This window comes from Schistocerca nitens, chromosome 3 (genome assembly GCF_023898315.1).
Source record: "Schistocerca nitens isolate TAMUIC-IGC-003100 chromosome 3, iqSchNite1.1, whole genome shotgun sequence".
NCBI lineage: Eukaryota > Metazoa > Arthropoda > Insecta > Orthoptera > Acrididae > Schistocerca > Schistocerca nitens.
The window spans coordinates 520,084,603-520,097,348 of record NC_064616.1 but is presented as its reverse complement, the minus strand read 5'-3'; the positions used below and the strand labels follow the sequence as shown (position 1 = coordinate 520,097,348).

The window sequence follows — 12,746 nt, the reverse complement described above, 5'->3', positions numbered from 1 at the left end:
TCCTGCATTTTATGTTCTTCTTCTATATTGCTTTCTTCTTTATTCAGACCATAAACATGAACTGATATAAAGAGATTCTTCCTCTCAAATTTCGGTATGTCTTGAACTTCAGTCTAGAATTTGATGCTATTGAAGCTACAGTGCTCTCAAACATTAGATGTATGGTATGTTCTTGTACGCTCTCCTTCTTCTTATAACTTATGTTGTAAGCCAAAAGCGACCATTCAAAGCAAAATTCGGCATTCTCATCTAAATTTTGGACATGCATACAGGCCTTTGTAGAAGCAGTACCCTCTGGCTGAGGAATAAAACTGGACCTCACATTTAATGGGTAAGAACATGCGAATGTATGTCTAGGTGGAGTATATGACTCAGTGCTTTACCAGACCCGCTTTCTGCATTTTGCAAAACTGGGCCAATGTAACACTTGAGACAAAAGTTTTAAACCTCTCGGCAATTGAGGCACCCATAATATCACACCAATACCCCTCCCCATCCAAATATCTCTTCAACAATCCTTCCCACCATCTTCTGGGTGGGAGCCGGTACATGGGATCACAGAATAGAGCTGCACTACACTTACTGGAGGGATAGCACAGATCTGTAATGATTTTGAGGAGCTCCCTTTTCAAAATATTTAGGAAAGCGGTAGGGTTTCAGTAACCTACAGTAGGGCATCTGAGATCTTTTCCCCAAAAGTGCTGAAACCACGGAGTAATTTAAGGAAAAAAAAAGCACTCCGTCTTCAGGCCACAGGTGGCCCATCGGGACCATCCGACCGCCGTGTCATCCTCAGATGAGGAAGCGGATAGAAGAGGCTTGTGGTCAGCACACCGCTCTCCCGGTCGTTACGATGGTTTTCTTTGACCGGAGCCGCCACTATTCGGTCGAGTAGCTCTTCAGTTGCCATCACGAGGCTGAGTGCATCCCGGAAAATGGCAACAGCACATGGTGGCCCGGATGGTCACCCATCCAAGTGCCGGCCACGACCGACAGCGCTGAACTTCGATGATCTGACGGGAACCGGTATATCCACTGCGGCAAGGCCGTTGCCACAGAGTATTTTAATAGATTGCATGCAAATAACGTGTTGCTCGTTAACAGGGCAGTCGAGAGAACTGCTGCTAGCTGTAGGGTTACTGGAACGATGTCTAGGACGAGGTGAGTTTGATGGTCAGTGTGAGGTGACCATGCGATCAAAGGTCCATGGTACAGTGAACGCGTCGTCAGCAGCCCCAAGCATAGGGAACGTAGCTCGTAAAGGCTGGGGTCGGTGTTGATGGAGAAGGTGTAAGCATCATCGATGGGTCAGGGCGTGGTGTTGTTGCTACAGGACCACGTCTGGACGATCCCTAAACTCCTGCAAAGAAGATGAAGAAACAGAACGACATTGGTGAACATTTTTGTGTATAACGATCTGGAAACAATAGCGATATCCAAGTGCCAACAATTATAATAATTTCAGCTAGTTCCATAGAAATTCGTCAGTGTTCGTATCATTAGATATGGGTCTTATCTCATTGTCTACTGGCGTACTGCCTCTTAGCATTGCATACAGATCAAAATCCTCCTCATTCATCATGACGTTGTTACCGAGTGCACAAAAAAAAAAAACACTCATATGCAATGCATGCAAGTGAGAATTACAGTAGAAGAAATATGAGTTGCTACTACTTACATATTTGCCCATCTATAACAGGTGTCAATCCATGTGAACTCGTACCAGGGAAAGGAGCGATGACTTGAGATGGGAGGAAGAAGTACGTGTCATTCTGTTTGATCTCGACAGCGTTGGTGTCAACCCATTCCGCCATGGCTACATTGTCCAAAATGGTTCAAATGGCTCTGAACACTATGGGACTTAACATCTGAGCACATCAGTCCCCTAGACTTAGAGCTACTTAAGCCTACTAAGGACATCAGATACACCCATGCCCGAGGCAGGATTCGAACCTGGGACCGCAGCAGCGCGGTTCCAGACTGAAGCTCCTAGAACGGCTCGGCCACTGGCTAAATTGTTATCAATAGCGACTAGGAACAAGAACATCTTATAAGCAATGCATGCAACCGCAAATTGTTATTTTAGAAGAATTTTCAGTTACTACATGCGTTTGCCCTCATCTACAGGGTGAGGCAGCTAAGTCACAACACCCCTTGTATCTCTTCAACCGTAATAGATCCAAAGATGCCGTTTGGACAGTGAATTACAGGGACAGGGCCTACTTGAATACATCAATTTCATGTTTCTGCTACTTTTTTATTACAGAGATATGAGGCCATCTATGGTTTTTTTTAAACGGAACCCTGTGTTAAAATTAGTGTAACATGATGGGCTTAAAAAGACGGTTTCAAATATGTGTATATCATAATATTTAAGCGAATAGTTTTTGAGACACAGATGTGTTCTCGTATCGTGTTCGTTCTTCGAAGCGGCGTTGTCCAATGCGACCTTTCCTGTTGTGTAGACCACATGGTCAACGTCACGAGTTTGTCCTTACACAAACACGCCCATTTACCCGTCAATAGTAATACATACAGCGATATTTTGCGCAAAAAGTAACTGAGGATGTCGCGCAAATATTATTCAGTTATTTGACAACTGTTATACCAAAATAGTAGACAACATACAGTATCAAAATACTATAAGATGTTAATACATTTTAAGTAACAGAAATAAAAATGTAAATCACGAGGCCCGTATTAGTCACAATTATTTCGTACGTATTTGTTTTTTATTTGAAAATATTTACTATCGGTCACAATACGAAGCAAATACATGCAAAGATGCAAAATACGTACTGTACATGATACAAAACTTTTCTGAATCATGTGCTCAAAATGCTTCCCCTCTGCTGCAATGCACATCTGTAGTCGCCGTTCGTATGGTTTGTGAACGGCTGCGAGGGTGTCACATGGCATATCAGGGCACGCTTCGATGATTTGTTGCTTCATATCGTCTGGCGTAGTTGGTATTTGAGCATACACTTTATGTTCGATTGTTCCCCACAGAAAAAAAATCAAGAGGGGTCAAATCAGGAGACCGGCTGGCCACTCACTTCAGCACGTCGTCCTATCCAACAATCCGGCAACTTTTCATTTAACAGCTCTGTAGCTACGCGCGAACAGTGAGCAGGACTGCCGTCATGTTGGAACCACGTGCACTGACGCGCCGGCCGTTGTGGACGAGCGGTTCTAGGCACTTCAGTCTGGAACCGCGCGACCGCTACAGTCGCAGGTTCGAATCCTGCCTCGGGCATGGATGTGTGTGATGTCCTTAGGTTAGTTAGGTTTAAGTGGTTCAAAGTTCTAGGGGAGTGGTGACCTCAGATGTTAAGTCCCATAGTGCTCAGAGCCATTTGAACCATTTGCACTGATTGCTGGTACCTCTTCCAGCAAAATGGTTCAAATGGCTCTGAGCACTATGGGACTTAACATCTGAGGTCATCAGTCCCCTAGAACTTTGAACCACTTAAACCTAACTAACCTAAGGACATCTCACACATCCATGCCCGAGGCAGGATTCGAACCTGCGACCGTAGCGGTCGCGCGGTTGCAGACTGAAGCGTCGAGAACCGCTCGGCCACACCGGCCGGCGTACAGCAAAATGGGCAGAAAGTTTCGCAGGAACTGTGCAACTTAACGCATGCTACCCTGCTCGATGTTAAGGCAAATTTATGCACTACCGTATACAGGGTGTTACGAAAAGGTACGGCCAAACTTTCAGGAAACATTCCTCACACTCAAAGAAAGAAAATATGTGATGTGGAGATGTGTCCGGAAACGCTTACTTTCCATGTTAGAGCTAATTTTATTACTTCTCTTCAAATCACATTAATCATGTAATGGAAACACACAGCAACAGAACGTACCAGCGTGACTTCAAACACTTTGTTACAGGAAATGTTCAAAATGTCCTCCGTTAGCGAGGATACATGCATCCACCCTCCGTCGCACGGAATCCCTGATGCGCTAATGCAGCCCTGGAGAATGGCGTATTGTATCACAGCCGTCCACAATACGAGCACGAAGAGTCTCTACATTTGGTACCGGGTTTGCGTAGACAAGAGCTTTCAAATGCCCCTATAAGTGAAAGTCAAGAGAGTTGAGGTCAGGAGAGCGTGGAGGCCATGGAATTGGTCCGCCTCGACCAATCAAATGGTTCAAATGGCTCTGAGCGCTATGGGACTCAACTGCTGAGGTCATTAGTCCCCTAGAACTTAGAACTGGTTAAACCTAACTAACCTAAGGACATCACAAACATCCATGCCCGAGGCAGGATTCGAACCTGCGACCGTAGCGGTCTTGCGGTTCCAGACTGCAGCGCCTTTAACCGCACGGCCACTTCGGCCGGCCCTCTACCAATCCATCGGTCACCGAATCTGTTGTTGAGAAGCGTACGAAGACTTCGACTGAAATGTGCAGGAGCTCCATCGTGCATGAACCACATGTTGTGTCGTACTTGTAAAGGCAGATGTTCTAGCAGCACAGGTAGAGTATCCCGTATGAAATCATGATAACGTGCTCCATTGAGCGTAGGTGGAAGAACATGGAGCCCAGTCAAGACATCACCAACAACGCCTGCCCAAACGTTCACAGAAAATCTGTGTTGATGACGTGATTGCACAATTGCGTGCGGATTCTCGTCAGCCCACACATGTTGATTGTGAAAATTTACAATTTGATCACGTTGGAATGAAGCCTCATCCGTAAAGAGAACATTTGCACTGAAATGAGGATTGACACATTGTTGGATGAACCATTCGCAGAAGTGTACCAGTGGAGGCAAATCAGCTGCTGATAGTGCCTGCACACGCTGTACATGGTACGGAAACAATTGGTTCTCCCGTAGCACTCTCCATAGAGTGACGTGGTCAACGTTACCTTGTACAGCAGCACCTTCTCTGACGCTGACATTAGGGTTATCGTCAACTGCACGAAGAATTGCCTCGTCCATTGCAGGTGTCCTCGTCGTTCTAGGTCTTCGCCAGTCGCGAGTCATAGACTGGAATGTTCCGTGCTCCCTAAGACGCCGATCAATTGCTTCGAACGTCTTCCTGTCGGGACACCTTCGTTCTCTAAATCTGTCTCGATACAAACGTACCGCGTCACGGCTATTGCCCCATGCTAATCCATACATCAAATGGACATCTGCCAACTCCACATTTGTAAACATTTCACTGACTTCAAAACCACGTTCGTGATGAACACTAACCTGTTGATGCTACGTACTGATATGCTTGATGCTAGTACTGTAGAGCAATGAGTCGCTTGTCAACACAAGCACCGAAGTCAACATTACCTTCCTTCAATTGGGCCAACTGGCGGAGAATCGAGGAAGTGCAGTGCATACTGACGAAACTAAAATGAGCTCTAACATGGAAATTAAGCGTTTCCGGACAGATGTCCACATAACATCTTTTCTTTATTTGTGTGTGAGGAATGTATTCTGAAAGTTTGGCCGTACCTTTCTGTATCACCCTATATATAGTGACTCTGCCAACTGATGTAGGGAGTGAGTTACTCGCAAAATTGCCGGCCGGCCGGAGTGGCCGTGCGGTTCTCGGCGCTACAGTCTGGAGCCGAGCGACCGCTACGGTCGCAGGTTCGAATCCTGCCTCGGGCATGGATGTGTGTGATGTCCTCAGGTTAGTTAGGTTTAATTAGTTCTAAGTTCTAGGCGACTGATGACCTTTGAAGTTAAGTCGCATAGTGCTCAGAAACATTTGAACCATTTGAACCAAAATTCAATAAACAAAATCTTCAATGAAAACATTAGTATGTCATCATCTCAATGTAGTTACGATAGTACATTCCTAAATAGAATTACGATTTGCAGACAGCTGCAGGCAGCTTAGGACTGAACATCTGGGAATTAATACGGAAGTGTGTGGTCGCCTCTAGAGCTCATTGAGTCATGTAAATGAGGGGCCTGCACATTTTATCACTATCCAGCTAGTAAATTGCCTAATACACTGATCGACCAGGACAGATTCTCACATTGACCAAATTTGAATAATAATCTCCAGTGTTAGCGTCGTAAGGTCTTTTAGAACTCTGTCAGATTCTTCTGGCAGGGTCGCATTCCCCATATCGTCTTTATCCACTTTTTCATCGTTGTCTGTAATATTGTCTTGAAATGTGATTCCTTTAGATAGCACATATAAATTCATCAGTACTCTCAGTCTCTTCCTTTGCACTTATGTTCGGCTTGCCCTCCGAATTCTTGATTTTTGTATAGGCACGTCTCTCTTTTTATATAGGTTTCTTGTATTTCCCTTCTAATGAGCATCTATCCTTCCTACAGTCTGCACACTTCTACAATTTTCCATTGCATCGCTAGAAATTCCTGCTGTACTACTTTTTACTTCTGTCACTGTCTTTTTAAGTTCTATATTCCCTTCTACTTGATTCAGCCTAGTTGCTTCCCAGCTGATTTCAGTGGAATGTGCATACAGCATATTTGGCTGGGAGTCCTCTTCTGGAGATTTCGGACGCTTGATTCAAGTATTTTTATTTGACACCACTTCGGCGACTAGCGCCTCGTTGATGATGAAATGATGGTGAAGACAACATACACATCCACTCCCGAGCGCAGGAAGTGCCTGACCAGGCCGCGAAAGGAACCAAGGGCTCCGTATTCGAGACTCAGCAACGCTACTGTTTCATCTCTCAAAGCTGCCCACTCATTTTTCATTGTATTTTTTTCCACATTTTTTTGTCAGTTGTTGCCTACTGTTCCAGCTGAAACTCTCAACATTGTCTGTTTGTTTCAACAAAGCCTATACCATTGCCTCAATGTACTACATTTTTGCATTTTGTTCAACTTTAATCTGCATTCCGTAACTACTAAATTATATTCAGTGTTCATATCTAGTGCTGGAATTATTTTGCAGTTTAAAGTCTCGTTTCTAAATCTCTGTCTTGCTATACGTAATCCACGTGAACTTTTCATTATCCTCAAGTCTCTTCTATGTATACTATCTTGTTTCATGATTCTGAAACCAAGTGTCTGCAGTGTACGATACCTACCAGGCGGCTTTTCATTCGTTCTTTTCATCTAGTCCCTGTTTTCGGTTTTCCATTTTTTGCCTACTATCAAATCCCAGTCACCCATCACTATTAAATTTTCATCTACCGTGACGTACTGGATAATTTGTTTTATCTCATTGTACCTCTTTCTCAAGTCCCTGACGTACTGTATAATTTATTTTATCTCATTGTACCTCTCTCTCAATCCCTTTGTTATATTCGGCGCCACTAGGTATGTACACTTCTTCTGCTGCGATGCATCATGCTTTTCTGCCTTGATCATCATATTCCTTAACCATCCATGTTTTACATGGTGGTTAACTCGCATTCGTATTTCCTTGTTCATTATTAGACCTACTCGTGCATATCCTTGCTTGGTTTTGTGTTAATAAACCTTTAGTCACATTACCGGAACTTCTGTTCATCCTGCCACTACACTTCACTGAGTCCCTCTACGTCTAGCTTCAACCCATGCAATTTCATTCCAAATTCTCAGACCTACGATCATCGTTAAGAGGTGTAGCATTCGACTCTCCGACTCTAACAACGCTAGATATGGTTTTTTTTTTATGACATCTCCTTGAACAGTCCTCTCCTGGAAACGGGACACTATTTTATCTCTGCAATATTTTATCCAAAAATGAGCCATCATTAGTGAACCATGCGGTAGAGCTTCAAGTCCTCAAAGAATGTAACGAAAGCAGTTTCCCACGATTTTCATGCGTTCCTCAGTTCCAACGAAAATAGCGCATCCTAGATTATATTGGCTAGGCCATCTTGTAAGCCGTTGTCATTTATCTGAATTTACCTTGTAATGTTTTCGTGAGAAATGCATGGCTTTCGAGATATTTTGTGGTCTCAGCTTAAATGATTGATCCTGTATACGTAAGAGCGATAGGATCTTTGAAAATGACGGTGACAGTGACTAATGTTAATAACTGTTTTAAGAATTTGCATACCTGCTTCTACAGCTGACCAAATTCGCTGACGGAATGAAATTCTTATCAACGTTTCTGCAGATGTAACAAACGTCTTGAAGAGCGTTGGTGAAGATACCATATCATTTTTTCCTTAATTTCAGTAGCTAAGTGTCGTCATGTCACGTCGCTAGGGTTTTTTAGTAGAGAATGGCCTCCAGTTGCTAGTATTTATGAGACTGCTGTCCATGGCATGCTTGTAATACTCCTCGAATCTAAACACTGACGTTCTAAGAGTTTCTTTGCGTGATCTGTCTGCCTGAGCAAAATCTCACGCCATAACAGCCGGAAAATCCTACATAGCAGCTGAATAACGCTTATCCTGATACGGCACGGATGACTCTCAGTTAGCTTCGTATCGCTGAAACACTACTTCGGCTGCCATAATTTTGAGACTATTTCAGTTCGTTAGCACCAGATGATAAAGGAGCTTCTGTTAGCGTTTAGGGTTCTGTAATTGTACTATATACTTTTCTACACAGTGTGAAAAAGGCAAAAAGCGATACTTAAGATTGATTTGGGGGTCGTTGAGAAGTTTCAAGGGCTTGGGGATATAATTTAACATCACGCTCCTGTTCAATGCGAGTATAAATTGTGACAGTATTCGTTATAAGTATACAAATAAGGCCTCTATAGAACGAAGTGTAGTGAAACATCTCAGCACACACATATTTTCGCCCGGGCTTACTACAATGTGATTCGTGAACCGCATGCAGCCCTTGCCAGAATCTGGTGCGGCTGTTGTCAGCTTGGCAGTGTTATACACGAGCAAACTTCTTATCGACTTTATACACTATACTCGACGTACACTGATGAGTCAAAACCTTATGACTGCCTGATTAATGGCGTGTCGGTCATTTTCCGTAACCCAGTACTGCATCCACCCCATATGACATGGGTTTGGCAAGTCCTCGGTAGCTTTCCAGAGACACGTGACACCAGATATCTAACACAGGTCACGAAATTACCGTAAGTTACAGGTCCTTGGTTTGTGGACGCAGGTTCTACCCTGGTGACACAGAAAGTTATCCAGCTGGAAGAAGATATTGTGCACCTAAGGGGCGTCGAAGGGGCTGCCTGCCCTCAGGCGCAAGAGGAACCACGAGGCACGGCTCAGCAGATTGGGCGTCAAAGTCTCTGACAGGTACGTTTCTAATGTGCTCAACAGAGGTGTGTGGGTGGCGCTGAGGGTGTTGCCAAACTGGGGATCTTAGAGGGAGCGTCTTCCGTTTTATTCTAGCACATGTCAGTGTTGCACCCCTCTGCTATCACTCCACAGGACGGCGCGAAACAGGATGGCTGGAAAAGCGTAAACACCCTTTTCTGCTTCGGATCGCGTTCATATTTCGTCGAATGTTTTTGAACGGTCCCTAGTGGTTCTGTCCTACCAGAGCAAAAACTGCGGTGCACTACAAAGGAGTCATATCACGTTCAATGGGCATGCAACCCCCGATGATCTTAGAGTAGGTCTGAATCGTCTGGGGATGTCAGAAGTGTCGAATGTTGTCAAGAATGGTGTTCCGTTACTGATCGCACTGTGAACTGTCGTTTTCGACTGCGAAATATCTGGGAATCAACGGCCCAAGGAAAGGGGTGGTTTCTTTGACGCAGTTGATGCCGCCTCCTGAGGGCTTTTCGTGTCCGTTCTGAGCGACGACTTGTATGAAATATTTTCCTCGGCAACCCACAAGAAAACTTCGTGACTTCGACGCTGAGTGTCGCGGTTCTGACTTCCATCGCAGAGGCTTTAAAAGAAGGGGTGAAATATCGACAAGAGGGGGTGTGGCGACGTTTCCATCGGGTGACACGTCCATGATCGCATCGAGCAGATTTGTGGCTGAATTTCGTGTCATTATGACATCATTAACCCACCTTAGGCGTCACACGAACTTCTGAGTTATGGCGTTTTTTTAGAATACGTTGACACCTAACTCTCTGAATCGTCGCCGAGCCCGAGTTTGACGTCGCAGGGCACCAAACTGTTGCACCATTGCAGAGGAAAGTTGTAGGTACCTTTGAGGAAAATCTCAAACTTATACGTGGCAGCGGAAGTCAATTACGGGGTTTCGAAAAAATGTTGGTTTTCATTTTATTTATTTACACTCCTGGAAATGGAAAAAAGAACACATTGACACCGGTGTGTCAGACCCACCATACTTGCTCCGGACACTGCGAGAGGGCTGTACAAGCAATGATCACACGCACGGCACAGCGGACACACCAGGAACCGCGGTGTTGGCCGTCGAATGGCGCTAGCTGCGCAGCATTTGTGCACCGCCGCCGTCAGTGTCAGCCAGTTTGCCGTGGCATACGGAGCTCCATCGCAGTCTTTAACACTGGTAGCATGCCGCGACAGCGTGGACGTGAACCGTATGTGCAGTTGACGGACTTTGAGCGAGGGCGTATAGTGGGCATGCGGGAGGCCGGGTGGACGTACCGACGAATTGCTCAACACGTGGGGCGTGAGGTCTCCACAGTACATCGATGTTGTCGCCAGTGGTCGGCGGAAGGTGCACGTGCCCGTCGACCTGGGACCGGACCGCAGCGACGCACGGATGCACGCCAAGACCGTAGGATCCTACGCAGTGCCGTAGGGGACCGCACCGCCACTTCCCAGCAAATTAGGGACACTGTTGCTACTGGGGTATCGGCGAGGACCATTCGCAACCGTCTCCATGAAGCTGGGCTACGGTCCCGCACACCGTTAGGCCGTCTTCCGCTCACGCCCCAACATCGTGCAGCCCGCCTCCAGTGGTGTCGCGACAGGCGTGAATGGAGGGACGAATGGAGACGTGTCGTCTTCAGCGATGAGAGTCGCTTCTGCCTTGGTGCCAATGATGGTCGTATGCGTGTTTGGCGCCGTGCAGGTGAGCGCCACAATCAGGACTGCATACGACCCAGGCACACAGGGCCAACACCCGGCATCATGGTGTGGGGAGCGATCTCCTACACTGGCCGTACACCACTGGTGATCGTCGAGGGGACACTGAATAGTGCACGGTACATCCAAACCGTCATCGAACCCATCGTTCTACCATTCCTAGACCGGCAAGGGAACTTGCTGTTCCAACAGGACAATGCACGTCCGCATGTATCCCGTGCCACCCAACGTGCTCTAGAAGGTGTAAGTCAACTACCCTGGCCAGCAAGATCTCCGGATCTGTCCCCCATTGAGCATGTTTGGGACTGGATGAAGCGTCGTCTCACGCGGTCTGCACGTCCAGCACGAACGCTGGTCCAACTGAGGCGCCAGGTGGAAATGGCATGGCAAGCCGTTCCACATAGCAGCCTGCATTGCTGCGAAAGGTGGATATACACTGTACTAGTGCCGACATTGTGCATGCTCTGTTGCCTGTGTCTATGTGCCTGTGGTTCTGTCAGTGTGATCATGTGATGTATCTGACCCCAGGAATGTGTCAATAAAGTTTCCCCTTCCTGGGACAATGAATTCACGGTGTTCTTATTTCAATTTCCAAGAGTGTATTTATTGTGCGTTGTGTATCAGAAATGTAGGAGGGTCGTTCAATAAATAATGGACACAATTGTTTTTCTCAGAAAATATTTATTTGTATTTAGAGTTTCGCTACTATCAATCTACATTTGTTACGTATCTTACTTTTTTTACATAGTCTTCGTCACTTTCTGCGACCTTGCGCCAGCGCATTGTAACAGCATGCATTCCCTGTTAGTAAACACTAGTTTCGTGTGCTAATAGCAATGTTTACATGTATTACGCTCTCTTCTTCTTCGGAGCGCTTCCCATGAAAACAATAATTAAGCTGTCCAAGCAGATGGATGCCTGAGCTAGAGGACGTCTTGGCTGTAGAGTGGATGAGGCATTAATGTCCAACCCGGTATGGCGACGTGCTTCCAGTTTCTGTGACTTATGCGTAGTCGGACATTGCCGTGTAGAAACAAGATTTCCTTGAATTTTCGTCAGACCGAACACTTCGGAAACGATCCTTCTCTTCGTTCGGTCTTGACACATTACTCTGAATGAATGGTTGAAGCGTTTAGCAACACATCCACGAGAATGACACCGCCACTATCTGTTTTGTTCACACATTACAAAAACTAAATGGAAAATATCTCCGAAAGCACTAGAGAAAACGCAAAAATGTAAATTTCTGTAGCTGTCTAATCCTGCAGTAATCTTTTTAAGATAGCATATGTTTGCTAAGGATGTGAGTATTTTTAAACTGGAATTAGCATTCCCTTTGATCACTAATGATATGGCATGATGAAGCACAAGAATCTAGCTACCGGAGGAAGTTTACGATGCTGAACACCCTGAAAATAATAACGTGTATACGGGGATAAGTATACTACCGTAGAAGCAATTCCAGGATCATAAGACCAAGATAGCTATTGCCTAATGAGACGCTAGCAAGCGGAGACACCTATTACTTAACAGACTTATACTGTATCACACCACGACGTGGCTTCTATATATATCTAAACTAGTTATAAGAAGTTTTGATCGATATTCATATGTAGTGTTGTCTCCAATACCCAATACCTTACGCTTCACATTCTGTAGTTGTGGTCTTCACCCGAAGACTGATTTGATGCAGCTGTGCTATACAAGTCTCTTCATTTCTGAATCTTATGGTCACACGTGAATTAAAAGTAACGCTTAAAAACATCAAATTCGTCAAATGAGGAGAGAGCGTCTTTGCAAGTTTCTGGATGATTCATGCTCTCAGTGTGAAACGCGGCTGGCTCTCACCTCCAAAACAT

General features: G+C 45.4%; 1 pseudogene; it reads right to left on the bottom strand.

Annotated features, from left to right (window-relative positions):
• Window positions 1-936: 936 nt before the first annotated feature.
• On the bottom strand, window positions 937-1,054 carry LOC126249841 (5S ribosomal RNA; annotated as a pseudogene).
• Between the last annotated feature and the right edge of the window lie 11,692 nt (window positions 1,055-12,746).